Source organism: Dasypus novemcinctus, chromosome 16, assembly GCF_030445035.2.
Source record: "Dasypus novemcinctus isolate mDasNov1 chromosome 16, mDasNov1.1.hap2, whole genome shotgun sequence".
In the NCBI taxonomy this organism is placed as follows: Eukaryota; Metazoa; Chordata; class Mammalia; order Cingulata; family Dasypodidae; genus Dasypus; species Dasypus novemcinctus.
The window spans coordinates 14,317,138-14,343,259 of NC_080688.1; the positions used below are offsets into that span (position 1 = coordinate 14,317,138).

Consider the following 26,122-nt stretch of genomic DNA (forward strand, 5'->3'; position numbering starts at 1 on the left):
TGTTACTGATGGGGGGCACATGGTTGTGAGGGAGTTCTCCAGGGCATGTATATAGGATACTTAAAAATGTTCTGATATATGTTGTGTATTTTTATGGTAGTTACAGTTACAAACCTCAACTGAGGGAGGGCAGAGTTCCTACCCAGGGGAGTTCTGTCACATTCCCCAATGGAACAGCAATAATCCTGCAAGTGCTATGGCAAAGACCAACAAGGAAGGATGGTCCAATAATGAGCCCTTGATACTGATGAGTATGCTTATGAGCCTGTGTACCTGAAATATGAACTAGGCCTAGAGCTGCAGGGTGCCTAAGAGTTACCTCCTAAAAGCCTCCATGTTGCTCAAATGTGGCCACTCTCAAACACTCTCAAAGCCAAACTCACCGTGTAAATGCATTACCTTAACCCCAGCATGGGACATGATTCCCAGGGATGAGCCTCTCTGGTACCAAGGGATTACTACCAATCACTAAGTGGTGATACAACTAGAAAGAGATACTGAATAAAAAGGTCAACTCAGACCAGCAGAATATCTCAGCCTACAAGTAGGATCATGTGTTAAAAAATGCTTTTTGACCTTGAATAAAAGGGGGAAATGGCAAAGACAAATGAGTTTATATAGCTAGGAGTCTTCAAAAAAGAGTTCCAAGGTCATCAGAGGGGTCGTGCTTATGCACACCTCAGTAGGACCCCAGAGAAAGCCAAAGTAGATACAACTCTGAATACTATTACTCCTGAAGCCTTGGACACCCACAGGGTATATAATCATGAAAGATGAATTTGGAGTTCTGTGCCATGTCAAAGGGTCCTTTTTTGGAATTTTTACTCCTGAGTGTGACTCAGAGGTGACTTTTCTATACATGTCTCTTCTGTCACTTTTACTGAACCTGTGGTTGGCACTAGGGATGGTGTATACTCAGGGGACTTGAATCTCTGGACTGCCCATGAGGTGGAGGGTATATGGGAACCCCTTCTGGTTTTTAATGTAACTTTTTTTGTGGTGTATTTTTCTTAAAAAATACAATTTACAAAAATGACGGGGTTGCAGGGGTGGGGAGTGTGTTATACGGGAACCTTATATTTTTTAATGTAATCTATTCTTTAGTTTAAAAATATGTAAAAAATAAAGAAGATGAGCAGATAACAACAACAACAAAAACACATTGGAGGCATATAACAGCAGATTTGAGAAAGCAGAAGAAAGGATTAGTGATCTTAAAGATAAGGCCTCCAATAGTGAAGATACAAAACAACATTTAAAGAAAAGATTGGGAAAAACTGAACAGGGCCCCAGAAAATAAAGTAACAGCAAGAGATATGTAAAAATACATGCCACAGGTGTCCCATAAGGAGAAAAGAAGGGAAAAGAGAAAGAAGTATTTAAAGAAATAACAGTAGAAAATTTCTGAACCCTATTGAAGGACATAGATATCTGTGTCCAAGAAGCACAATGTACTACAATCCAAATAATTCAAATAGACCTACTCCAAGACACTTACTAATCAGAATGTCAAATACCAAATACAGAGAATTTTGAGAGAAAAGTGATGCATTACATACAAAAGATACCCAATAAGATTAAGTGCTGATTTCTCATGAAAAACAAGGCAAGAAACAGTAGTATGATATATTTAAAATACTGCAAGAAAAAATCTGACAGTCAAAAATCTCATATCTGTCAAGATTGTCTTTCAAAAATGAGGGCAAGTTTAGCGTATTCACAGATAAACAGAAACTGAGTTTGTAACCAAGAGACAGGCTTTGCAGGAAATACTAAAGAGAGTGCTACAGCCTGAAAATAAAAGACAGGAGAAAGGGACTTGCAATAGAGTCTGGAAATGAAGATTATATCACCAAAAGTCAATAAAAGTATAAAAAGAGTGGTGAAAATAAAATATGGCAGATAAAACCAAAAGGTCAAAATGGTTGAAGTAAGAACTGTCTTTCTGGTATTAAAATTGAATGTTAATGTATTAAACTCCCCAATCAAAGGAAACAAGCTGGAGGGGGATCAGATGTGGCTCTGTCAGGTGGGCATCCATCTCCCACATGGGAGGCCCTGGGGTGAGTTCCCTGTGTGTCCTAAAGAAGATGAGCAGATGCAATGAGCTGATGAAAGAAGCTGATGAATGGGCAGAGACAACAACCAGACACAAAGAGCAGAGAGTGGATGTGGCTCAAGTGATTGAGTACCTGCTTCCCACATGAGAGGTCCCAAGTCAGTTCCTGATGTCTGCTAAAGAAGATAAGTAGCCAACAAGCAGACATAATAAGCAGACAAGTGGACACATTGAGGAGACACAATAAGCAGAGACAACGAGCAATGAGCAGACACAATGAGCAGACCAATGAGGGAACAATCTTGTTGGGAAAGATACAGATTGGCAGAATAAATATGAAAATATGATCCATCTATATTCTGTCTATGAGAGACTCACCTTAGACCCATGATACCAATAGATTAAAAGTGAAGGCCAGGGAAAAGATATTCCATGTATGTAGTAACCAAAAATAAAAAGAAGTACCTATACTTATATTGGATTAAATAGACTTTAAAAGCAAAACTGTATTGAAGACAAGGAAGAACATTATATAGTAATAAAAGGGGCAATTCACCATGAAGAAATATCATATGTATATGCACCTAATCAGGATGCCCCAAATCACATGAGGCAAACTCTGGCAAAAACTGATGGGAGAACTAGATGTCTCTACAATAGTTGAGGACTTTAATTTACCACTCTCAGCATTGGATAGAACATCTGGGCAGAGAATCAATTAAAAAAATAGAGAAAGGCAGGGCAAGGTGGTGTCAGAGTAACTGCACCCACATCATCTCTCCTGTAAAAAAGCAGGTGAGTGGGGACAAAATCCTGACTGAGCAGGAGGCTTCAGGACATTGATCTGGTGAGAGTGCAAGAGGAGTGATTGCTCAAGTTAAAAACATGAGTTTCTAGTGCTTGAGGCTGGAGCTGTGGGATGGATGAGCCCCTCCCTTGGGGCAGGAAGTTGTGGAATTCCCCAAACCAAGCCAATCACACAGCTGGTGGAGACAAACTCTGAGAGTGGGAGGGTTCTGGCAAAGGGCAGAGAGAGTCCCACAAGTGTGGATTCAATTGTCTGGACCCTCCTTTTTGAGGTTTGAGGAGCATACCAGCTAGCTTGATGAGAAACCAGGAAGAGGGGAGATGTGAATCTGCTGAGGTAGACTGATTTCCTTAACTCCTTGGCATAGGGAGAATTGGTCTGGGAGAAGGTGAACCCAGTCAATTGGTCCTGTGCAGAACACCTGGGGGAGGGGGCATTGGGAAGTGCTTGGTAGGCTTCCAGAATATTTGGGGTTCCCAGCAAGGTGTGGGTGCTCTCCTTTGGAGAGACAGAGTGTCATTGTTTTTTGTGGTGGTTGGTTCACCAGGGTATCATTTAAAAATCAGAAGGGAGCTCTTGCACAGACTTCCTGCCATCCTAGGAAAGAGGGAAGTGGGGAAGGGAGAAGGGAGGACAGATTCCTAATCAGTTTGTTCAATTGCAAGGAGTAAATCCTGCCATGGAAGGGGACTAATTTTGAGGAGCAGGTCAACCCAGAGGGAGGGTTTGGCTCAGTGGAGGAGTTTCAGCCTTGAATATGCAAGTCTCTAGTTCAATTTCTGGCTCTTCTTAGATTAGAGACACACTAGGATATTAAACATCAAGCTGATACGTAAGGACAGGGTAAACATAGACATTGTCTTTCTATTAGTTTCCCTTAGGTCTCTTATTTTTCCTAAGAAAAGTTACTTTTCTTATATAATTTAATGTAGTTTACTCACTAAAACCCACTTCAAAATCTGCAGTGAGAAAGCTAAATGGTAGCTGATTGATAAACTCCAGCAGCCTGAGAAGCTCCACAGGAGATTAAGAGGGAAGTCAGGTTTTCCTAAATGTTTGGTTGATTCCTTGTTTGAGGGCTTGTTTGTTTTTATGTTTTCTTATCTTTTCTTCCTCTTTATCCCCCCACCTTTTATTTTATTTTTTCTGATTAGGTGCTGCCAGCTTGTTTCTTGTTTGCTGTGCTTCCTCATCTTAGATTTCCTCTTTTCTGTGTGTACTGATTTTGGCTACTGATGCTATCTCTTTACCTTCCTATACCTTCTTATCTTCCACCTTCTATTGTTGATCTTACATTCCACCTCTCTGTTTAGCCCCCAGATTTTCTGGTTTTATATTTCTAACACTTTATTTCTGTTTTCTATCTTTTATTAACTCTTGAACTTATTCTGTCTTTTCTCTTTCCCTCTCTCCTGATCATGTTGGCCTTTTAATTCATACAATATTCTTCTCCACATTCATTCCAATTTCATTGAGAATACCACACTTTTTTATTCCTATAATTCTACACTGCTTACATGAGTTTAATATTCATTCTCCTACATCTTCCAGAGTTCTTCTGGTAACATTTACTATCAATACTACCATTATACTTTTTCTTTTCTTACCTCTTTTGCTTTCCATGGCCATAACATTTTTCCTTTAAGGGAATTTAGACAACAAGGAAATAGAATAAGAATAACAAAGTGTAAAAGAGAAAACTTAATATACAAAAAAGCACCTAAATAAAATGTGAGACTAGAGGAAGAGGCGAATCAACTGAACGAACACATCAAGATAAAGTGATGATGGATGTGTCATGATGATGGGAGAGAGTGTTGCTGTGGGGGGAGTGGGGGTGGGGGTGGTGGGGTTGAATGTAATATATTTTTTTTAAAATGAATAAAAAATTAAAAAAAAAAAGATAAAGTGATGACCAGGCAGGAACAAAAAATTACAAATCATACCAATAATCAAGAGCACATAGCCAAGTCCAATGAACAAATTAAAACCAGGAAGAGGAGCATAACATTAAACAACTGATCAAAGCTCTCCAAACAAATATCATGAGTGAACTTAATGAAGTGAAGGAAAAGATTAAAGATATTAAGGAATGGACACAACCAAGCCAAGGTCCACAGGAAGGAGGAATACAGTAAGGATTAGAGTGGACTTAATGATATTCTATTCATGAACTATTGTGGTTAATAATCAAGAAAATTTGGCATTGGTGTGGAAAAAGTGGCCATGGTGGCTGCTGGGTGTGGGGAATGGGAGGAAGAGATGAGATGTGGAGGCATTTTGGGGACTTGGAGTTGTCCTGGGTGGTGCTGCAGGGACAATTGCTGGACATTGTATGTCCTCCCATGGCCCACTGAATGGAACGTGGGAGAGTGTGGGCTATGGTGTGGACCACAGGCCATGAAGTGCAGGGATGCCCAGAAATGCACTCACCAGATGCAATGGATGTGTCATGATGATGGGGGAGAGTGTTACTGTGGGGGGAGTGGTGGGGTGGGGGCAGTGGGGGTGAATGGGGACCTCATATTTTTTGAATGTAATATTTTTTTAAAAAATGAATAAATTGAGTAGAATTTGAAAAAATAAATAAATAAAGATATTAAGAAAACACATGGACAGCATACTGAAGAAATTATAAACATACCAAAAAAAGATAATGCATATTCTGGTGATGAATGACACAATCCAAGAAATCAAAAATACACTCTAAGCAAAAACAGCAGATTTGAGCAGAGAGAGGAAAGAATTAGTGATATGGAAGACTGTACATCTGAAATCATAGTAGAATTGATAGAAAAAAATCCAGCAGGGCTTAGAGATTTGAATGACAACACAAAATGAACAAACGCATGCTTTATAGGCATCCCAGAAGGAGAAGAGAATGGAAAGGGGATAGAATGGGTGTTGGAGGAAATAATGGCTGAAAACTACCCAAACCTATTGAGGGAGATGGATGCACATGTCCAGGAAGCATAGCCTACTCCCAAAGAGTATAAATCCCAACAGGCCTACTCCAAGAATATATTTGTCACATTATCTAATGCTTGAGACAAAGGTAAAATACTGAAGGCAGTGAGAGAAAAGAGAACCATCACAAACAAGGGAAGCTCAATAAGAGTAAGTGTTGATTTCTCAACTAAAATCATGGAGGCAAGAAGGCAGTGCTATGCTATAGTCAAGGTACTAAAAGAAAAAAAATTCCAGCCAAGAATACTCTATCCAGCAATGTTGGTATACAAAAATGATGGAGTTCAAAATATTCAAAGATAAACAGAAACTAAGACAGTATGGCAATAAGAAACCTGACCTTCAAGAAATACTGAAGGGAGTTCTGCAGGATGAAAGAAAAAAAATGAAGAGAGACAAAGTTGAAGGAGAGTGTAAGAACAATTAAAATGCAAAAAGAAAAATAAAAAAAACATGACATACACAAATCCAAAGAAAATATGGCTAATATAAATAATTCCATGAAAGTAATAACAATGTAAATGGATAAACTCACTGGTTAAGAGATACATATTGGCAGAACAGATAAGGAAATATGACTGATCTATATGCTGTCCAAAAGAAACCCACATTAGAATCAGGAATTCAAGGAGGTTGTAAGTGAATGACTGGAGAATAATCTTACAAGCAAACAGTAACAAAAACAGGGCAGGAGTAGCTATACTAATATTGGACAAATAGACTTTAAATGCAAAACTTTTGTGAGAGGAAAAGATGAACACTACATATTTGTAAAAGGAGTAATATTTCAAGACGAAAAACAGTATGCACATAACCAGGGCTCCTATAAACATGAAAGGCAAACACTGGAAAAGCAAAGTGGAGGAATAGATGCCTCTAAAACTACAGTGGAAGACATAAAGACACCATTATCACTATTAGACAGAACATATATAAGGAGAATCAAGAAAGAAACAAAGACTTTGAATAATACATTAGAAGATCTGGACCTAATAGATATATACAGAACACTATACCCAAATACAGCAGGATATACATTCTTCTCAAGTGCACATGGATCATTCTCCAAGACAGATTAAAAGCTGGGCCAAAAAAGAAAGACTCAATGAATTCAGAATGATTGAAATCATACAAAATAATTTCTCTGACCACAGTGGAATGAAGCTGAAATCTTCAAGGGCTTTAGAACCAGATTAAGCACAAAAGTATGGAAATTAAGCAACACCCTCTTAGAAATACAGTGGGTCAAGGAGGAAATCTCAAAAGAAATCAGTAACTACCTTAACCTAGTGAAAATGACAACACAACATATCAAAACTTATGGGATGTAGCAAAAGCTGTACTGAGAGGGAAATTCATAGCCATAAATATTTACATCAAAAAAGAAAAAAGAGTTGAAATCAAAGACCTAATAGCACACATGGAGGAATTAGTAAAAAAAAAAAAACACAATAAACTAACAAAGGAAGGGGCAGCGGACTTGGCCCAGTGGTTAGGGCATCTATCTACCACATGGGAGGTCTGAGGTTCAAACCCCGGGCCTCCTTGACCCATGTGCAGCTGGCCCATGTGCAGTGTTGATGCATGCCAGGAGTGCCATGCCATGGAGGGGTGTTCCCCACATAGGGGAGCCCCACACGCAAGGAGTGTGCACATAAGGAGAGCCACCCAGCATGAGAGAAAGTGCAGCCTGCCCAGGAATGGTGTCGTACACATGGAGAGCTGACACAAGATGACTCAACAAAAAGAAACAGAGATTCCCATGCCGCTGACAACAATAGAATTGGATGAAGAAGACACAGCAAATAGACACAGAGAAGAGGCTACCAGGGTGGGGGGAGGGGAGATAAATAAATAAATAAACAAATAAATAAATAAATAACAAAGGAAGAAAAAAGAAAGAAAAAAGATCAGAGTAGAACTAAATGAAATAAAAAAGAAAGCACTAGAAAAAATTTTAAAAAATGAAAAGTTGGTTCTTTGAGAAGATAAATAAAATTGTCAAATCCTTAGCTAAACTAACATAAAAGAGAGAGAGAATATGCAAATACACAAATAAGAAATGAGAAATGAGATAGCACCATTGAGCCCACAGAAATAAAGAGTATCATAAGAGGATACATTGAAAAACTGTGTCAACAAAAAGGACAATTTAGAGGAAATGGACACATTCCTAGAAACACATTAACAGCCTACTTTGAAGAAAGAAGAAATGGATGATCTCAACAAACCAATCACAAGTAAAAAGATAATCAGTCATTAAAACCTCCTAAGAAAAAGCATTTGACAAAATACAGCACACTTTCCTGATGAAAACATGGCAAAAGATAGAATAGAAGGAAACTTTCTGAACATGATAAAGTATATATATGGAAAACCCACAGCTAACCTCATTTACAATGGTAAAATCCTAAAATCTTTCCATCTAAGCTCAGGAACAAAACAAGGATGCCCACTATCACCCCTCCTATTTAATATTGTGTTAGAAATACTTGCTCAAACACTGAGGCAAGAACTAGATATAAAAGGCATCCATATTGGAAGAGAAGAAATAAAAATTTCACTACATGCAGATGACATGATCCTATACATAGAATGTCCTGAGAAATCTACAAAGCTTCTAAAATTTATAAATGAGTTCTGTAAATTCACAAGTTATAAGATCAATGTGTAAAAATCAGTTGCATTTCTGCACACATGTAATAATCAATCTGAGGAGGAAATCAAGAAAAAAATACCATTTAGAATAGTAAATAAAAATTCAAATAACTAGGAATTAAATTTATTTAAAGATGTGAAAGACATACACAGAAAACTACACAACTCTGTTCAAGGAAATCAAAGAAGACTTAAACAAATGGAAAAATATTCCATGTTCGTGAATAGGAAGACTAAATATCATTAAAATGTCTATCCTACCCAAACTGATCTACAGATTTAATGCAATCACGATATTCAAACAACATGGCATTTTTTAAATAAACTGGAAAAACTAACTATGAAATTTATTTGGAAGGGAAAGAGGCCCTGAATAGTAAAAATCATATTGACAAAGAAAAATGAAATCAGATTCACACTACCAGACTTTAAAGCATACTACAAAGCTATAGTAGTCAAAATGGCATAGTACTGGCACAAGTATGGACATACTATCCAATGGAACTGAACTGAGAGTTTGGATAGAGATCCTTGCATATAAAATCATCTGATATTTGACAAAGCCACCAAGCCCACTCAACTGGGAAGGAATAGCCTGTTCAACAAATGGTGCTTGGAGAACTGGATAATCATATACAAAAGAATGAGAGAGGAACATCACCTCACCCTTATAAAAAAAATGAACTTAAGGTGAATCAAAGATCTAAATATAAGAGTCAAGACAATAAAGACCTTGGAAGACAATGCAGGGAAGCATTTATAGGATTTGATAATGGGAAATGGCTTCATAAACTTCATATCCAAAACATGAGAAATGAAAGAAAAAATAGATAAATGGGACCTCCTCAAAAGTAAAGCCCTTTGCACCTTATCAAGAAAGTTAAAAGACAGCTTACACAATGGGAGAAAATATTTGGTAACAATATATAGGATAGGAGCATATATCCAGCATATATAAAGGAATCCTATATCTCAAAAATAAAGAGGCAAAGAACCCATTTTTTAAAATGGGCAAGATGCTCCTCCAAAGAAGAAATACAAATGCCAAAAAGCACATGAAAAGATACTCAACATCACTAGCTGTGGGAGGAGGGGCACCCGGCTTGCCTCAGTGGCAAACAGCACGGCAAGAGGTGACACCGCCTCTGCCCACTGGGCCTAGACAAGGTGACCATGCCTGACTAGGCCTTTGCTGCTAATGGCTAGCTGGCACCGCCCTTCCCCTTCCTATCTCCCGCCTAGCCCAGCTCTCACTTCCCCTCCCCCCTCCCTTAAACCTAATCTCTTAGTACGCTGTTTGCCCAGCAACAGCTTACAACTACCTATCAGCTTAGTAACAGTGTCAACCTATCAGGAGTTAGCACATACTCTACTGGCCAATCACTAGCCCAATGCGAGAACATTGCCTTATATGGAAACAGCATTTGCCCTAGCCAATCAGAACCCGCCACACCACTCCCCAGTCCTATAAATCTGCATCCCCTTCCGCAATAAACCAGACTTGTGCCATCAGCCTGTCTCCGCGACTCCTTCCTGGGTCGTGCGCCCTCCACACCTTCAGAGCCCCCGAGGGAAGCCTCAGCGGCCGTATGAGGCTTTCTTCCCCACGCCAGGGACCCCTCTTCTCCCACAACGGGACCCCACTCATTCCTTAACAGGGACCCCACTCGTCCCACAATGGGACCCCACTCGTCCCACAACAGGGACCCCGCTCGTCCCATAACAGGGACCCCGTTTCATCCCTCAACTGGCGCCCAACGTGGGGCCAAAGCAACCCCACCACTGCACCGCTCCGAGGAAAATGCCTCACAACCATTCTGGATCCCAGGCCGAAACATCAAACCTGCCACCGCAGCCGAAACTAGGGAGGAGGAAGCGCCACCACCTGAAGGCCCTACAGCGTCGGGAACCCCACAAAATGCCTCCCAGCCGCTCTGGATCCCCGGGAGAAACATCAAATCCACCACCGGCCAGCAGCAGGTCCCAACGACGGATGATGAGAGCACTCGCCCATCGGATGGAGAGGCTGAACGTGGCCGCGGATCCAGTTCATGACACCCTCCTCCTTGGAAAGCTAGTACAACTTGCTGTCCGCACCTTGGCTTCAAACAAGAAACCTAAAAATCTACGCCCTCTCCTGCTTTTCATGTTAGCCCTGTTCCCCTCTGTGTCCTCCCCCCCCAATGTCGAGAGCCCTGGCATATTAAAAACAAAGGGGGAGATGTGGGAGGAGGGGCACCTGGCTTGCCTCAGTGGCAAACAGCGCGGCAAGAGGTGACACCGCCTCTGCCCACTGGGCCTAGACAAGGTGACCATGCCTGACTAGGCCTTTGCTGCTAACGGCTAGCTGGCACCGCCCTCCCCCTTCCTATCTCCCGCCTAGCCCAGCTCTCACTTCCCCTCCCCCCTCCCTTAAACCTAATCTCTTATACGCTGTTTGCCCAGCAACAGCTTACAACCACCTATCAGCTTAGTAACAGTGTCAGCCTATCAGGAGTTAGCACATACTCTACTGGCCAATCACTAGCCCAATGCCAGAACATTGCCTTATATGGAAACAGCATTTGACCTAGCCAATCAGAACCCGCCACACCACTCCCCAATCCTATAAATCTGCATCCCCTTCTGCAATAAACCAGAATTGTGCCATCAGCCTGTCTCCGCAACTCCTTCCTGGGTCATGTGCCCTCCACACCTTCGGAGCCCCCGAGGGAAGCCTCAGCGGCCATACGAGGCTTTCTTCCCCATGCCAGGGACCCCTCTCGTCCCACAACGGGACCCCACTCGTCCCTTAACAGGGACCCTGCTCGTCCCACAACGGGACCCCACTCATCCCGCAACAGGGACCCCGCTCGTCCCATAACAGGGACCCTGTTTCATCCCTCAACTAGCTATTAGGGAAATGCAAATCTAAACTACAAGAATATACCATCTTACATCCCCTAGATGGGCAGATATTAAAAAAACAGAAGACTACAAGTGTTGGAGAAGATGTAGAAGGGTGGGAACCCTCACCCACTGCTGGTGGGAATGTATAAGTATCTAGCCATTCTGGAGGATGGTTTGGAAGTTTCTCAAAAAAAATAGCTATAACGAGTTTCTAAAAAAGAGTCTGGAGGCTGGCAGAAGGTTTGCCCTCATGCACAACTGAGCAGAGTCAGAGAGACAGATAAAGCAGATACAACCCCCAGATATTGGTTCCTTTGAGGGCTAAAGAGACCCATGGGAGTTATGGTCATGGCCGATGGGGTTAACTACCAGGGCAGATGGCCCCTCTTTGGAAATGGTGTTTATGTGTGATGAATCTGGACTCAGATGGGATCTCCCTTCATAAGACTTTCATGCTAATGTGCTGGAGGTGCAGTTAATGTTGGGGTTTAAGATATATTTAGGGGATTTGAATCTCTGGACTGACAATGTGATAGCCAGATCCTGAGCCTCAACAGACTCCAGCACCTACAATCTGATTTATTGGACTTACCACACTCAGCTAAGATGGAGGTGAAGAAGGACAACCACCACACCATGAAGCCTAGAGTGATTACAACTGAAAATGGGAGGATTGCATCCAGCATCCAGGTGGAATCTGAGCCTCCTCTTGACATAAAGGTGCAATGGACACAACCAATCCAGTGTCCACATAGAAGAGGTGGCATTGGATTGGGAAAAGTGGACATAATGGACAAAGGGTATGGGGAAAGGCAGGAAGAGATGAGAGGTGGAGGCGTCTTCGGGACATGGAGCTGCCCTGGATGGTGCTTCAGAGGTAATCACCGGACATTGTAAATCCTCACAGGGCCTACATGATGGAATAGAGGAGAGTATGGGCCATGATGTGAACCAATGTATATGAGGTGCAGAGGTGCCCAAAGATGTACTTACCAAATCCAATGGATGTGTCATGATGATGGGAACGAGTGTTGGTGGGGGGGGAGAGGGGGGTGGGGGGGTGGGGTTGAATGGGACCTCACATATATATTTTTAATGTAATATTATTACAAAGTCAATAAAAAATAAAAAAATTAAAAAAAATAAAATAAAAAAAAAGAATGAAGTGTAATTAAAGCATAAATACTTGAAAAAAAAAAAAAAAAAAGCTATAGAATTGCCATATGACCCAACAATTCCACTGCTGGGTATATACCCAGAAGTACTGAAAACAAGGACACAAACTGATATATGTACACCAATGTTCATAGCAGCAATATTCACTAATGCCAAATGTTGGAATCAACTCAAATGCCCATCAACAGATGAATGGATGAATAAAATGTGGTTATACATACAATAAAATACTACTCAGCTATAAGAAGGAATACAGTACAAACACATAAAATAACATGGAAGAATCTTGAGGACCTTATGTTGAGTGAAACAAGCCAGACATTGAAAGACAAATACTACATGACCTCTCTGATATGAATTAAGCAAATCAAGCTGTCTCAGAGATGTAGAAACTGTAAGACAGACTTACAGGAAATATGGGGGGAGATGAAGCTTATGAGACAATGTCCACATGGACAAAATCTATGATAAAGTTGAGATAAGTTGCTGTGCAGTGAAGGGTTAAGGTGGGTGTATGGGGATACTATTTGAATGGGCTTTGCAGGCTTGATGGGGGCTAGGTTTGTGAGGATGAGTCAGATGGCCCAAGGAATTGTGGGGAGGTATGGGGGAAGCAAGTGAACATGGAAGATATTCTGGTATGTAGTTGAAACTATAATGTTGAGAAAACTCTTTAAAAAATATGAGGAAGGGTCACAGGTTTAAGGTCCTTAATGGGGGACATATGGCACAGGGGCAGGCTTCTAGGGAGTGTGTGAGTGCTCATCTTGACATAGTGTGTTATTTTTATTTTTTTAATACTCCAATTTATTTTTTACTTTATTTTACTTTTTCTAAATTAGTATGTATTCTATTTCTAATCTTTAAAACTATCATTACCATTTCATTTTCCTACTAATAGAATTTGACAATATATTAGGTTTCATTTTTTAAGAAGTTTTGGACCACTGGGGTTCAACTATAGCAGGGGAAGAACACTGGTGTGGGGTGTTATTGATGGGGGAACACATGGGTGGGAGGGAGTTCTCCAGGGCATGTATATAGGGTATATAAAAATGTTCAGATATTCGTTGGGTATTTTCATAGTAGAGTTACAAATGACAACTGTGGGAGTGCTGAGATCCTAGCCGAGGGAGTTCTGTCACATTCCACAGTGGAACAGCAGCAATCTCCAAAGTGATATGGCAAAGACCAAGAAGGATGGTCCAGTGATGAGCCCTTGATACTGAAGGCTATGCTTATGAGCCTCTGTGCCTGAAGTTTCAACTAGTCCTAGAGCTGCAGAGTATCTAAGAGTTACCTCCTGAGAGTCTCCATGTTGCTCAAATGTGGCCAATCTCTAAGCCAAACTTAGCATTACCTTCCCCCTGCATGGGACATGACTCCCAGAGATGGGACTCCCTGGCACTGAGGGATTCTACCAATCACTAACAGGTGCTACAACCAGAAAAAGACCTTGACAAAAGGGGGAATGTAAAGACAACTGAGTTTATATGGCTAAGGGACTTCAAAATGAGTCAGGAGGTCATCAGAGGGATCCCACTTATGCACATCTCAGCAGGATCCCAGATATAGCCCAAGTAGATTCAACCCCATGAACTGGTGTTCCTGAGGGCTATGGAGACATACAGGTTCTACAGTCATGGCAAATGGCTCTTGAGTTCAGTGCCTTGTCAGTGGGCCCTTTGAAATTTGTGCTCCTGAGTGGGAAAGAGTTGGACTCAGATGTGACCTTACTACACATGCCTCTTTTGTCATTTTTACTGAACCTGTGGTTGGACCTGGAAATGGTGTATACTCAGGAGATTTGAATCTCTGGACTGGCCATGTCCCAGCTGGGCTTTGAGCCTCAGCAGAGTTGCAACTCCTATTCTCTGGTTTGTTGGACTTACCCAGGTCAGCTAACAGGGAGGTAAAAATGGCCAACCACCATACCAGGGAGTCAAGAGCGCCTACAACTGCATGCAGGAGAATCCCATCTATCAGCCACATGGGATCTAAGCCCCCTCTTGATTTAGAGATGGAGTGGACATCACCATCCCAGGGTCCACAGGAGGAATAAAATATTGATTAGAGTTGACTTACTGGTATTCTACTATAGAACATTTGAGACTCTAACAATGGAAGAAATTGTATAATTGATGTGAAGACAGTGGCCACGGGAGTTGCTGAGGGCAGGGAGAGGGAAAAAGTGTTGTGATGGGGGGCATTTTCTGGATGAGGAGTTGTCCTAAATGATATTGTAGGCTCAGATGCTGGACATTATATACCCTGCCATAACCCAATGAATGGACTGGGGATCATACAAACTACAATGTAAATTATAATCCATGTGGTGCAGCAATGCTCCAAAATGTATTCACCAAATGCAACAAATGTGCCACAATGATGAAAGAGGTTGTTGATGTGGGAGGAGTGGAGGGTGTGTGGAATGTGGGGTATATGGAACCTCTTATATTTTTTAAATGCAACATTTTGTATGATCTGTTTATCTTTAAAAATATATATTAAAAAAGAAAAAAGTCAAACAAAAATTTTTTAAAAAGAGAAAATATAATAAAGAGTTATTGGTTAAGGTTTGAAAGGGCCTTCTGACACAGGGTTCTCTGGGGGCAGGCTTCCAGGGAATGTATGAGTGCTCATCTTGTCATAGTTGGATGCATATGTGACCTCTCTACACATACCCCTTCTGTCACTTTACTGAAACTGTGGTAGGCACTGGGGTTGGTGTATGCTCAAGAGACTTAAATCTGAGTACTGTCCATGTGCCAGCTGGGCTTTGAGCCTCAGCAGAGTTGCAACATCTACTCCCCAGTTCATTGGACTTACCCAGGGCAGCTAACAGGAAGGTAAGGATGGCCAACCACCACACCAGGGAACCAAGAGGGTCCACAACTGCAAGCAGGAGAACCCCATCTATCAGTCATGTGGGATATAAGTCCTCTCTCACTTTAGAGATGGAGTAGGTTTTGCCATCCCAGGGTCCTCAGGAAGGAGGAATAAAATATGGATTAGAGTGGACATACTGGTATACTGCTATAGAACTACTGTGACTGTTAATGGAAGAAAGTGTGGAATTGATGGGAAGAAAGTGGCCATGGTAGTTGCTGAGGAGAGGGAGAGGAAAGAAGAGATGTGATGTGGGGGTATTTTCGGGACTTGGAGTTGTCCTAAATGGTATTGTGGGGACAGATGCTGGATATTATATGTCGTGCCATAACCCACTGAATGGACTGGGGAAGACTGTAAACTACAAATGTGAACTATAATCCATGTGGTGCAGCAGTGCTCCAAAATGTATTCACCAAATGCAATAAATGTGCCACAATGATGAAAGAAGTTGTTGATGTGGGAGGAGTGGTGGGTGGGGGGTATATGGGAACCTCATATTTTTTTAATGTAAACTTTTTTTGTGATCTATATATCTTCAAAAAACACAAGAAAAAATTTAAAAACAAAACAGAGTATGTCATTAAGAAACCTGCCCTTCAAGACATACTAAAGGGAGTTCTACAGGTTGAAGGGAATAAACAGGAGAGACAGAGTTGGGGGAGAGGGTAAGAATAATTGAAAAGATAAAGAGAGAAATTAAAACAAGAGATGGCATATATAAACCTAAAGAAAATATGGATAATGTAAGTAACTCCTTGACAGTAAAAACACTGAATGTTAATGGATTAAACTCCACAATCAAAAGACACAGATTGGCAGAATGCATAAAGAAATATGACCCATCTATATGCTGTACACAAGGAACTCACCTGAGACCCAGGTTTGCAAGAAGGCTGAAAGTGAGTGGTTGGAAAATAATTTTACATGTAAACAATAGCCAAAAAGGGCAGGAGTAGCTATAGTAATATCAGGCAAAATAGATTTTAAATGCAAAACTATTGTAAGAGACAAAGAAGGCCACGTATATTAATAAAAGGGGTAATCTATCAAGAAGAAAGAACAATCATAAACATTTATACACTGAAACAGTTGCCTCAAAATACATGAGGCAAACATTGAAAAAAAATATGTAGAGAAATAAATGCCTCTACAATTATAGTGGGGAAATTTAATACACCAATACTAACATAAGACAGTACATCTTGACAGAGAATCAATAAAGAAATAAAGACCTTGAATGATGCATTAGAGGATCTGGACCTAATAGACATATACAGAACATTACATACAAATACAGTGGGATATACATTCTTCTTGAGTGCACATGGATCATTCTCAAGGATAGGCCACATGTTAGGTCTCAATAAATTCAGAAAGATTGAAATTATACAAAGTAATTTCTCTGACCACTATGGAATGAAGCCAGAAATCGGTAAGGGGCAGAGAAGTAGATTAAGCACAAATATATGGAAATTAAACAACACACCCTTAGACAATCAGAAGGTCAAGAAGGAAATTGCAAAAGAAATTAGTAACTACCTTAAAATAAATGAAAATGATAACACAATGTATCAACAGCTATTGGATGCAGTAAAAGGTGTATGAAAAAGGAAATTCATAGCCATAAATGCCTATATTAATAAAGGAGAAAGAGCTAAAATCAAAGACCTAATGACAGACCTGGAAGAATTAGGAAAAGAACAACAAACTAACCCCAAAGGAAGTAGAAAAGAGGAAATAACAAAGATTAGAGCACAGCAAAATGAAACAGAAAATAAATAAGCACTAGAAAAACTAAACTTTGGTTTTTTGAGAAAATTAATAAAATTTACAAACCCTTAGCTAGACTAACAAAGAAAAAAAGATAGAAGATGCAAATACATACAATAAGAAATGAAAAAGGGGATATCACCACTGATAACACAGAAATAAAGAGTATCATAAGAGGATACTTTGAAAAATTATATGACAACATGGATAATTTAGAGCAAATGGACAAATACCTAGAAACACACAAGGAGCCTACAGTGATGAAAGAAAAAATGATGAACTCAACAGACCAAACAAAAGGAATGAGATTGAATGAGTCATCAAAGACCTCCCAACTAAAGTGCTCAGGACCAAATTGCTTCACAGTTGAATTCTACCAGACATTCGGGAAAGAACTATCACCAATCCAGCTTAAACTCTTTCAAAAAATAGAAGTGAAAAGAACATTGCCTAACTCATTCTATGATGCCAACATCACCATAATACCAAAGTCAAACAAAGTCATCATGAGAAAGGAAAACTACAGATCAATCTCTCTAACAAAACTATATGCTAAAATCCTCAAGAAAATATTTGCTAATTATATTCAACAACACATCAAATGAATTATACACAATGACTAAAACCAAGTGAATTTCATTCCTGATATGCAAGGATGGTTGAACATAAGAAAATCAATGTAATACCCCACATACCAGTCTTGAAGCCAAACTCAGCATGTAAATTCATTGCCTTCCCCCCAGCATGGCACATGACTCCCAGGGATGAACCTCCCTGGTGCCAAGGGATTACTACCAAGTACCAGCTGATGATTTAACTAGAAAATGACCTTGAATAAAAGGGTCAACTCAGACCAGCAGAATATCTGTCTACATATAGTAACAGGAGTTAAAAATGCTTTTTGACCTAACTCAAGGGGGAAATGGAAAGGACAAATGAGTTTATATGGCTGAGTCTCTAAAAAAGAGCTGGGAGGTTATCAGAGGGGTTGCCCTTATGCACACCTGAGCAGAGTCTCAGAGACAGATAAAGTAGGTACAACCCAGGTATTAGTTCTTCTGAGGGCTACAGAGACCCAAGATTTTATGATCATGGCAGATGGAGTTCAGTGCCATGTCAGCTGGCCATTCTTTGGAGTTGGGTTTCTGTGTGATGGAACTAGACTCAGATGTGATCTCTTTTCACAAGCCTTTCCTGTTACATTACCAGAATTGTAGTTGGTGCTGGGGTTAAATATATACCCAGGGGATCTGAATCTCTGGACTGACCATATGATAGACAGGCCCTGAGCCTCAGCAGACTTCAGCTCCTACACTCTGGTTTATTGGACTTACCCCACTCAGCTAACATGGAGTTGAAGAAGGTCAACCACCACACCATGGAGCCAAGAGTGCCTACAACTGAAAGCAGGAGAATTGCACCCAGCATCTATATGGAATCTAAGCTCCCTCTTGATATAGATGTGGAATGGACACAACCAATCCAAGGTCCACAGGATGGAGGAATAGAATATGGATTAGAGTGGACTTACTGATATTCTATTCATGAACTATTGTGATTAGTAATCTAAGAAAATGTGGCATTGGTGTGGAGAAAGTGGCCATGGTGGCTGCTGGGTGTGGGGAATGGGAGGAAGAGATGAGATGTGGAGGTGTTTTCGGGACTTGGAGCTATCCAGGGTGGTGCTGCAGGGACAATTACTGGACATTGTAGGTCCTCCCATGGCCCACTTGATGGAATGTGGGAGAGTGTGGGCTATGATGTGGTCCATTGACCATGAGGTGCTGCGGTGCTCAGAGATGTATTCACCAAATGCAATGAATGTCTAATGATGATGGAGGAGAATGCTGCTATGGGGGGAGTAGTGAGATGAGGGGGGTGGGGGGTATATGGAGACCTCATATTTTTAATGTAATATTTAAAAAATAAATAAAGACAAAAAAATGATTTAAAAATGTAATACGTCACATAAACACATTGAAAGAAAAAAATACATGATCACCGCTATAGATGTGGAAAAAAATTTTTGACAGAATACAGCACATGTTCCTGATAAAAAACACTTCAAAAGATAGGAAGAGAAGGAAACTTCTCCAACATGATAAAGCATATACATGAAAAACCCACAGCTAACATCATGTATAATGGTGAAATGCTAAAAGCTTTCCCCCTAAGTTCTTAAACAAGACAAGGATGCCCACTGTCTAGAAGTACTTGCTTGAGCACATAGGCAAGGAAAAGATATAAAATGCATCCAAATGGGAAAGAAGGAAGTAAAAATTTCACTATTTGCAGATGACATGATCCTATTGCTGCAATCAGCTCACAATAGGTTGGCTCAAAGGGAAGGCAATGCACAACTTTACAAAATAAAGGCCAGAAAGACAGACACAAGAGAGGAGATAAAGATGGGACCAGGGACTCACAGCTTCTGGATCTGAGAGCCTCAGCCCTAGTTTCCACATCGTATTTATTTAGGAACCAACAAGGAGCTGTTTGTTATTTACTATAATAAGGGACAGGTGCAACATTTACAATAATAAGGTATAGGTCATACAAAGTTCAAATGCCTCCTTAGGCAAACATCCTTTTGTGCTGACCAGATGGTGTTCCATCTAGTCAAGGCCAGGTTTCCTAAGCCTGCACTTTTTGTCTGCATTATGGAAACGTTTCAACTTCAAACCATGTTCCTACTGTTTCCCCACAACATCCTATGACTCAAAAGCCTGAGAAATCTAGAATCCAGCTTCTAGAGCTTATAAAGGAATGCAGTAAAGTGACAGGTTATAAGATTAATGTGCAAAAATCAGTAGTATTTCTGTACACCAATAATGAGCAATTTGAGGAGGAAATCAAGAAAAAAATCCCATTTACAAAAAACTGAAAGAATCAAATACCTAGGAATAAACTTTATTAAAAATGTAAAGGACTTGTACACAGAAAACTACACAACATTGTTAAAGGAAATGAAAGACTAAATAAATGAAAGAATATTCCATGTTCATGGATAGGAAGATGAAACATCATTAAGATGTTGATGTGGGTGGAGTGGGGGGTAGGGTGTGGGGTATGTGGGAACCTTTTATATTTTTTAATGTAACCTTTTTGGTCTATGTATCTTCAAAAATTACCTTTAAAAATAAATAAAAATTTTTTAAAAGAAAAAAAAGATGTCTACAGTATGCAAACAGATGTACATATTTAACACAATCCCAATAAAAATTACCACAGCATTTTTAATGAATTAGAATAGCTTAATAAGGAATTTATTTGAAAGGGCAAGGGGATACAAACAATCAAAGACATACTGAAAAAGAAAAATGAAATTGGAGGAAACATACCACATGACTTTAAAACATAGTAGAAATCTCCAGTGGTCAAAATGGCATGGTATTCAACATAAAACCCTTTTCCCTTCCACAGCAATAATCTTTTTACATATTCATACTATATTTACTGAAACTGATGTACAGATATTGAGACAATAGCTTTCAAACAAGGTAACATATGGGTTTACATTGTGGTTTATATTTCTTTGTCCACAAGTCTCTCCTGTTACTTTTACCGGTACTGTAGTTGGTGCTGGGGTTTAATGTATACCCAGGGGACCTGGATCTCTGGACTGACCATGGAGCCAGGCCCTGAGCCTCAACAGACTTGCAACTCCTAAATTCTGTTTATTTGACTTACCCCAGTCAGCTAACATGGAGGTGAAGAAGGTCAACCCCCACACCATGGAGCCAAGAGTGCCTACAGCTGAAAACAGAATTGCATCCAGCATCCATGTGGAATCTAAGCCCTCTCTTGATATAGATGTGGAGTGGACACAATCATTCTAAGGTCCACAGGATGGATGAATAGAATATGGATTAGAGTGGATTTACTGATATTCTATTCATGAAGTACTGTGATTAGTAATCGAAGAAAATGTGGCATTGGTATGGAGAAAGTGGCCATGGTGGATGCTAGGGGTAAGGAGTGGGAGGAAGAAATGTGATGTGGGGGCATTTTTGGGGGTTGGAGTTGTCCTGGGTGGTGCTGCAGGGACAATTACTGGTCATTGTATGTCCTCCCATGGCCCACCGGGTGGACTGTGGGAGAGTGTGAGCTATGTGAACCATTGACCATGAGGTGCAGCAGTGCTCAGAGATGTATTCACCAAATGCAATGAATGTCTCATGATGACTGAGGAGGTTGTTGTTATGAGGGGAGGAGTGGGGTGAGGCGGGTGGGGAGTATATGGGGACCTCATATTTTTTTTAATGTAACATTAAAAAAATAAATAAAGACAAATAAAAAAGAACAGATCTCATGTGGTGATCCGTTTAAGGATATCATTTTATATGTTAAGGAGGAGATGAAAAAAAAACATCCCAGAACCAGTTGTCATTGGAATAGTCTGGGCAAATGTAATGAGCACTGTGGAATGCAACAAAAATGAGGAGCTTGTAGCAGAGCAAGCCATCAAGCACTTGAAGCAATACAGACCTCTACTTGCTGCCTTTACTACTCAAGGTCAGTCTGAGCTGACTCTGTTACTGAAGATTCATTGTTATGACAACATTCATTTCATGAAAGCCTTCCAGAAAATAGTGGTGCTTTTTTATAAAGCTGAAGTCCTGAGTGAAGAGCCCATTCTGAAGTGGTATAAAGATGCACATGTTGCAAAAGGGAAAAGTGTCTTCCTTGAGCAAATGAAAAAGTTTGTAGAGTGGCTCAAAAATGCTGAAGAATCTGAGTCTGAAGCTGAGGAAGGGGACTGAATATTGAAACTACACCCTCAGTAAAGCAAACAGGAGTTGTACATAAAATGTCATGTCTCATGTGTCCTAGTTCTTATATCTTTCTACCTTCCTATATCAAGCATGATATAAGGGCTTTCATGGCAAATTTTATTTTAATTGTTTCTATGGTTATTGAAAATGTTGGGTTTATTTTCTAAAACCAGAAGCTATAGATTTTAATCTAATGTTGCATTTGTCTTTTCCTTTATCTTCTACCTCCTGTATTTTCTACTGTAATAATGTAATTTAAGGCCTTCCACAGTTAGCAGTTTATTTTATTCCCTGGGTTTTCTATATAAACAGTTTTCAAGATATGATTTGGGGTGAGGCAGGGCAAGATGGCATCTGAGTGAGTGCACCTCATAATCTCTCCTGCAAAAAAGTGGCTGAGTAGGGTTGGAGTCCTGCTGGACCAGGCTGTTCTGGGTGTTTGCAGGGCAGGAGGTGTCTGGACGTCAATTTGGTGGGATGGTGACAAAGGAGATTCCTGCAAAAGGTACAATTTTGAGTCTCTTGCATGGAGGTTGGAGGTTGTGAGCAGAACCCTTCCCCCTGGGGCTGGCGGCCTGGCTGTGGCAATTCCTGAAGGCTTTGTTGTGCTGCGGCACTCCCAAACCCTGAGTGGGCTGTTTTGGGGGCTTGCAGGGCAAGAGGTGTCTGGATGTCAATTTGGTGAGACAGTGACAGAACAGATTCTTGTGAGAGGAGGAATTTTGGATTTCTGATATGGAGGTCAGAAGTTGTGAGTGGGAACCCTCCCCCTAGGTCTGGCACCCCTCCCATTGTGATTCCTAAAATCTTTGATGTGCTGCATTATTCCCAGGCCCCATGTTAACTGGATGCATGGTTCCCAGGTCTGTGTCCCCTAAACCCTGGTGGCCCATGCTCTACACACTCACACGCACTAAGTCTGCAATATCACGGACTTCCCATTCCCGAGTCCACCATGCCCTGAGGTCCATCTGAAGACCTTGATTACCCTAGCCCTTGGCGTTTTCTGCTGTTTTTGTGTTTCTCTCTCTCTCTCTCTCCTTGAACTTGGAGGAGTGTACCAACTGATTGGGGAAGACTCTGGGAAGAAAGGAGAGATGAATCTGCTGAGAAAACCCAATTTACCTAAACGTCCTGGGATAGGAAACTTGGTCTGGGAGAAGGTGGAGTCAGAAATTCAATTAGACCTCTCCTAGTAAGCCTAACGGGGAGGGACTGTAGGAGGTGCTATCCAAGCTTCCAATAACATTTGGTGTTTCTGGTGAGATGTAGGTGCTCTCACACTGGAAACAAAAAAGAGTCATAGTCTTCTGTGTTAAGAAGGTTCAACAAGGACCTACTTGAATCTCCTACTGGACATCTTGGGCAGTGTTCCTGCTGCCCTGGGAGAGAGAGAAGTGAGGAAAGAGGAAGGGGGGGAGGTCAGATCCCTAAGTGTATTATTTCACTGCAAGGCCCTATTTCATTTATTTAGTTTTTCTTCTTTTTCTGGCTAGTTTCACCACCCCCCTCCTTTTACTTTGTACCCTTTTTCTCTTTTTTTCTTTTCTCTCTTTTCCTTCTTTTTTTATTTGATTATTTTTATATAATAGGTGCTGCAGGGAGCACTTCACACTTGCTGTTTTCTTATCCTCCATTTCCTCTTTTCATTTGGGTGTCTCTTTATAGGTACTCTACTTACTGCTACAACTCTACACAACTTACATGAGTCTAATATCCATTCCCTCAGATCTCACATTGTTGTTCTGTTAACATTTCTTTCAAATACTATTTTATACATTTTCTTTTCTTACTCATTTTGATTTCCTGGCCCTAATATTTTCCTTCAAAGTGAACTTAGCCAGCAGCAAGAGAAAATAGAGTAAGAAGAACAAAGTGACAAAGAGAAGACATAACACTTATGCATGAACATAACTGATTAATCCCCAAGACTAGACAAAGAAGCTAAGGAACTGATTATACCTGTCAAGATAAAATGATGACAAGACAGCAACAAAAACTACAAACCAAAACAATAATCAGGAAAACATGGCTAATCCAATGAACAAACTAAAAATCAGGAAGGGGAGCAGAACATTGGACAAGTAATTAAAGATCACACAACATATATTAGAGACCAACTTAATGAAGTAAAGGAAGAGATTAACAATATGAAGAAAACACTTGAAGAGAAAACTGCAGACATATGCAAAAGGATAACAGATATGATGGGGATAAACACCACAGTTCAACAAATCAAAAATACACTCTCAGCAAATAGCAGATTAGAAGAGGCAGAGAAGAGAATTAGTGATGTGGAAGACAATACATCTGAAATCAAACAGATAGTAAAACTGCTGATGGATAAAAAGATAGAAAAAATCCAGCTAGAACTTAGGGACCTGAATGACAATGCAAAATGCACAAACATATGTATTATAGGCATCCCAGAAGGAGAAGAGAAGGGAAAGGGGACAGAAGGAGTGTTGCAGGAAATAATGACTGAAAACTTCCCAAATCTACTGAGAAAGATGGATGTACATATCCAGGAAGCACAATGCACCCAAAACACCATAAATCCCAACAGGCCCACCCCAAGACATATACGTGTCAAATAATCCAATGCTCAAGACAAAGAGAAAATTCTAAAAGCAGGAAGAGAAAAGAAAACCATCATATATAAGGGAGGCTCCATAAGACTAAGTGCTGATTTCTCATCTGAAACCATGGAGGCAAGAAGGCAGTGGTATGACATAGTCAAGGTACTAAAAGAAAAAATTTCCAACAAAGAATTCTCTACCAGCTAAACTAGCATTCAAAAATGATGGAGAGTTCCAAATATCCACAGGTAAAGAGAAATTAAGAGAGTATGCCAACAAGAACCTTGCCCTTCAAAAGATACTAAAGGGAGTTCTGGAGGAAGAAAGAAAAAAAAAACAGGAGAAGCAGAGTTGGAAGAGAGAGTAAGAGCAACAAAAAAGACAAAAGGAGAAGGAAAAATAAACCAGACAGAATATGACAAACACAAGTCCAAACAAAACATGGCTAACATAAATAATTCCTTGAAAGTAATAACACTGAATGTCAATGGATTAAAATCACCTGTCAAAAGATTCAGACTGGAAGAACAGAAAAGGAAATATGACCCATCTATATGCTGTCTCCAAGAAACACATATTAGATCCTGGGATTCATGGAGGTAGAGAATGAATGACTGGAAAAAATTCTTAAAAGCAAACAATAACCAAAAAAAAGGCAGGAGTAACTATATTAATATCAGACAAAATAGACTTTAAATGCAAAACAATTGTGAGAGACAAAGATGGATACTACATATTAGTGAAAGGGTTAATCTTTCAAGAAGAATGAACAATCAAAAATATTTATGCTCCTAACAAGGGCGCCTCCAAATATGTGAGGCAAACACTGGAAAAACTAAGTGAAAGAATAGATTCCTCTACAATTAGAGTGGGAAACTTTAATACACCACAATCAACTTTGGACAGAAAATCTCAAAAGAGAATCAATAAAGAAACAAAAATTTTGTACAGTATGTTAGAGGAGCTGGACCTAATAGACATATACAGATCATTACACCCAAATACAGCAGGATATACATTTGTCTCAAGTGCACATGGATTATTCTCCAAGATAGACCATATGCTAGGCCAAAAAAAAATGCTCAATGAATTCAGAAAGATCAAAATCATACAAAATAATATCTCTAACCACAGTGGAGTGAAGCTGGAAATCCACAAGGGCCTGAGGCCCAGATTCCCACCAAGATAAGGAAATTAAACAGCACACTATTAGAAAAACAGTGGGTCAAAGAGGAAATCTCAAAAGAAATTAATAACTACCTCGAAACTGATGAAAATGACAATACAAAATACCAAAACTTATGGGATGCAGCAAAAGCAGTACTGAAAGGGAAATTTATCACCATAAATTCATACACAAAAAAAGAAGAAAGAGCAAAAATTGAAGAACTAACTGCACATTTGGAGGAATTAGAAAAACAACAACAACAAAGTAACCCCACAGGAAGAAGGAAGAACAAAATAACAAAGATAAGAGCAGAACTAAATGAAATAGAAAATAAGAAAGCATTTGAAAGAAAAAACAAGACCAAGAGCTGGTTCTTTGAGA

General features: G+C 40.1%; 1 pseudogene; it reads left to right on the forward strand.

Moving 5' to 3' along the window:
* The first annotated feature begins 10,293 nt into the window (after positions 1-10,293).
* On the forward strand, positions 10,294-22,149 carry LOC131273717 (eIF5-mimic protein 2 pseudogene; annotated as a pseudogene).
* The last annotated feature ends 3,973 nt before the right edge of the window (positions 22,150-26,122 follow it).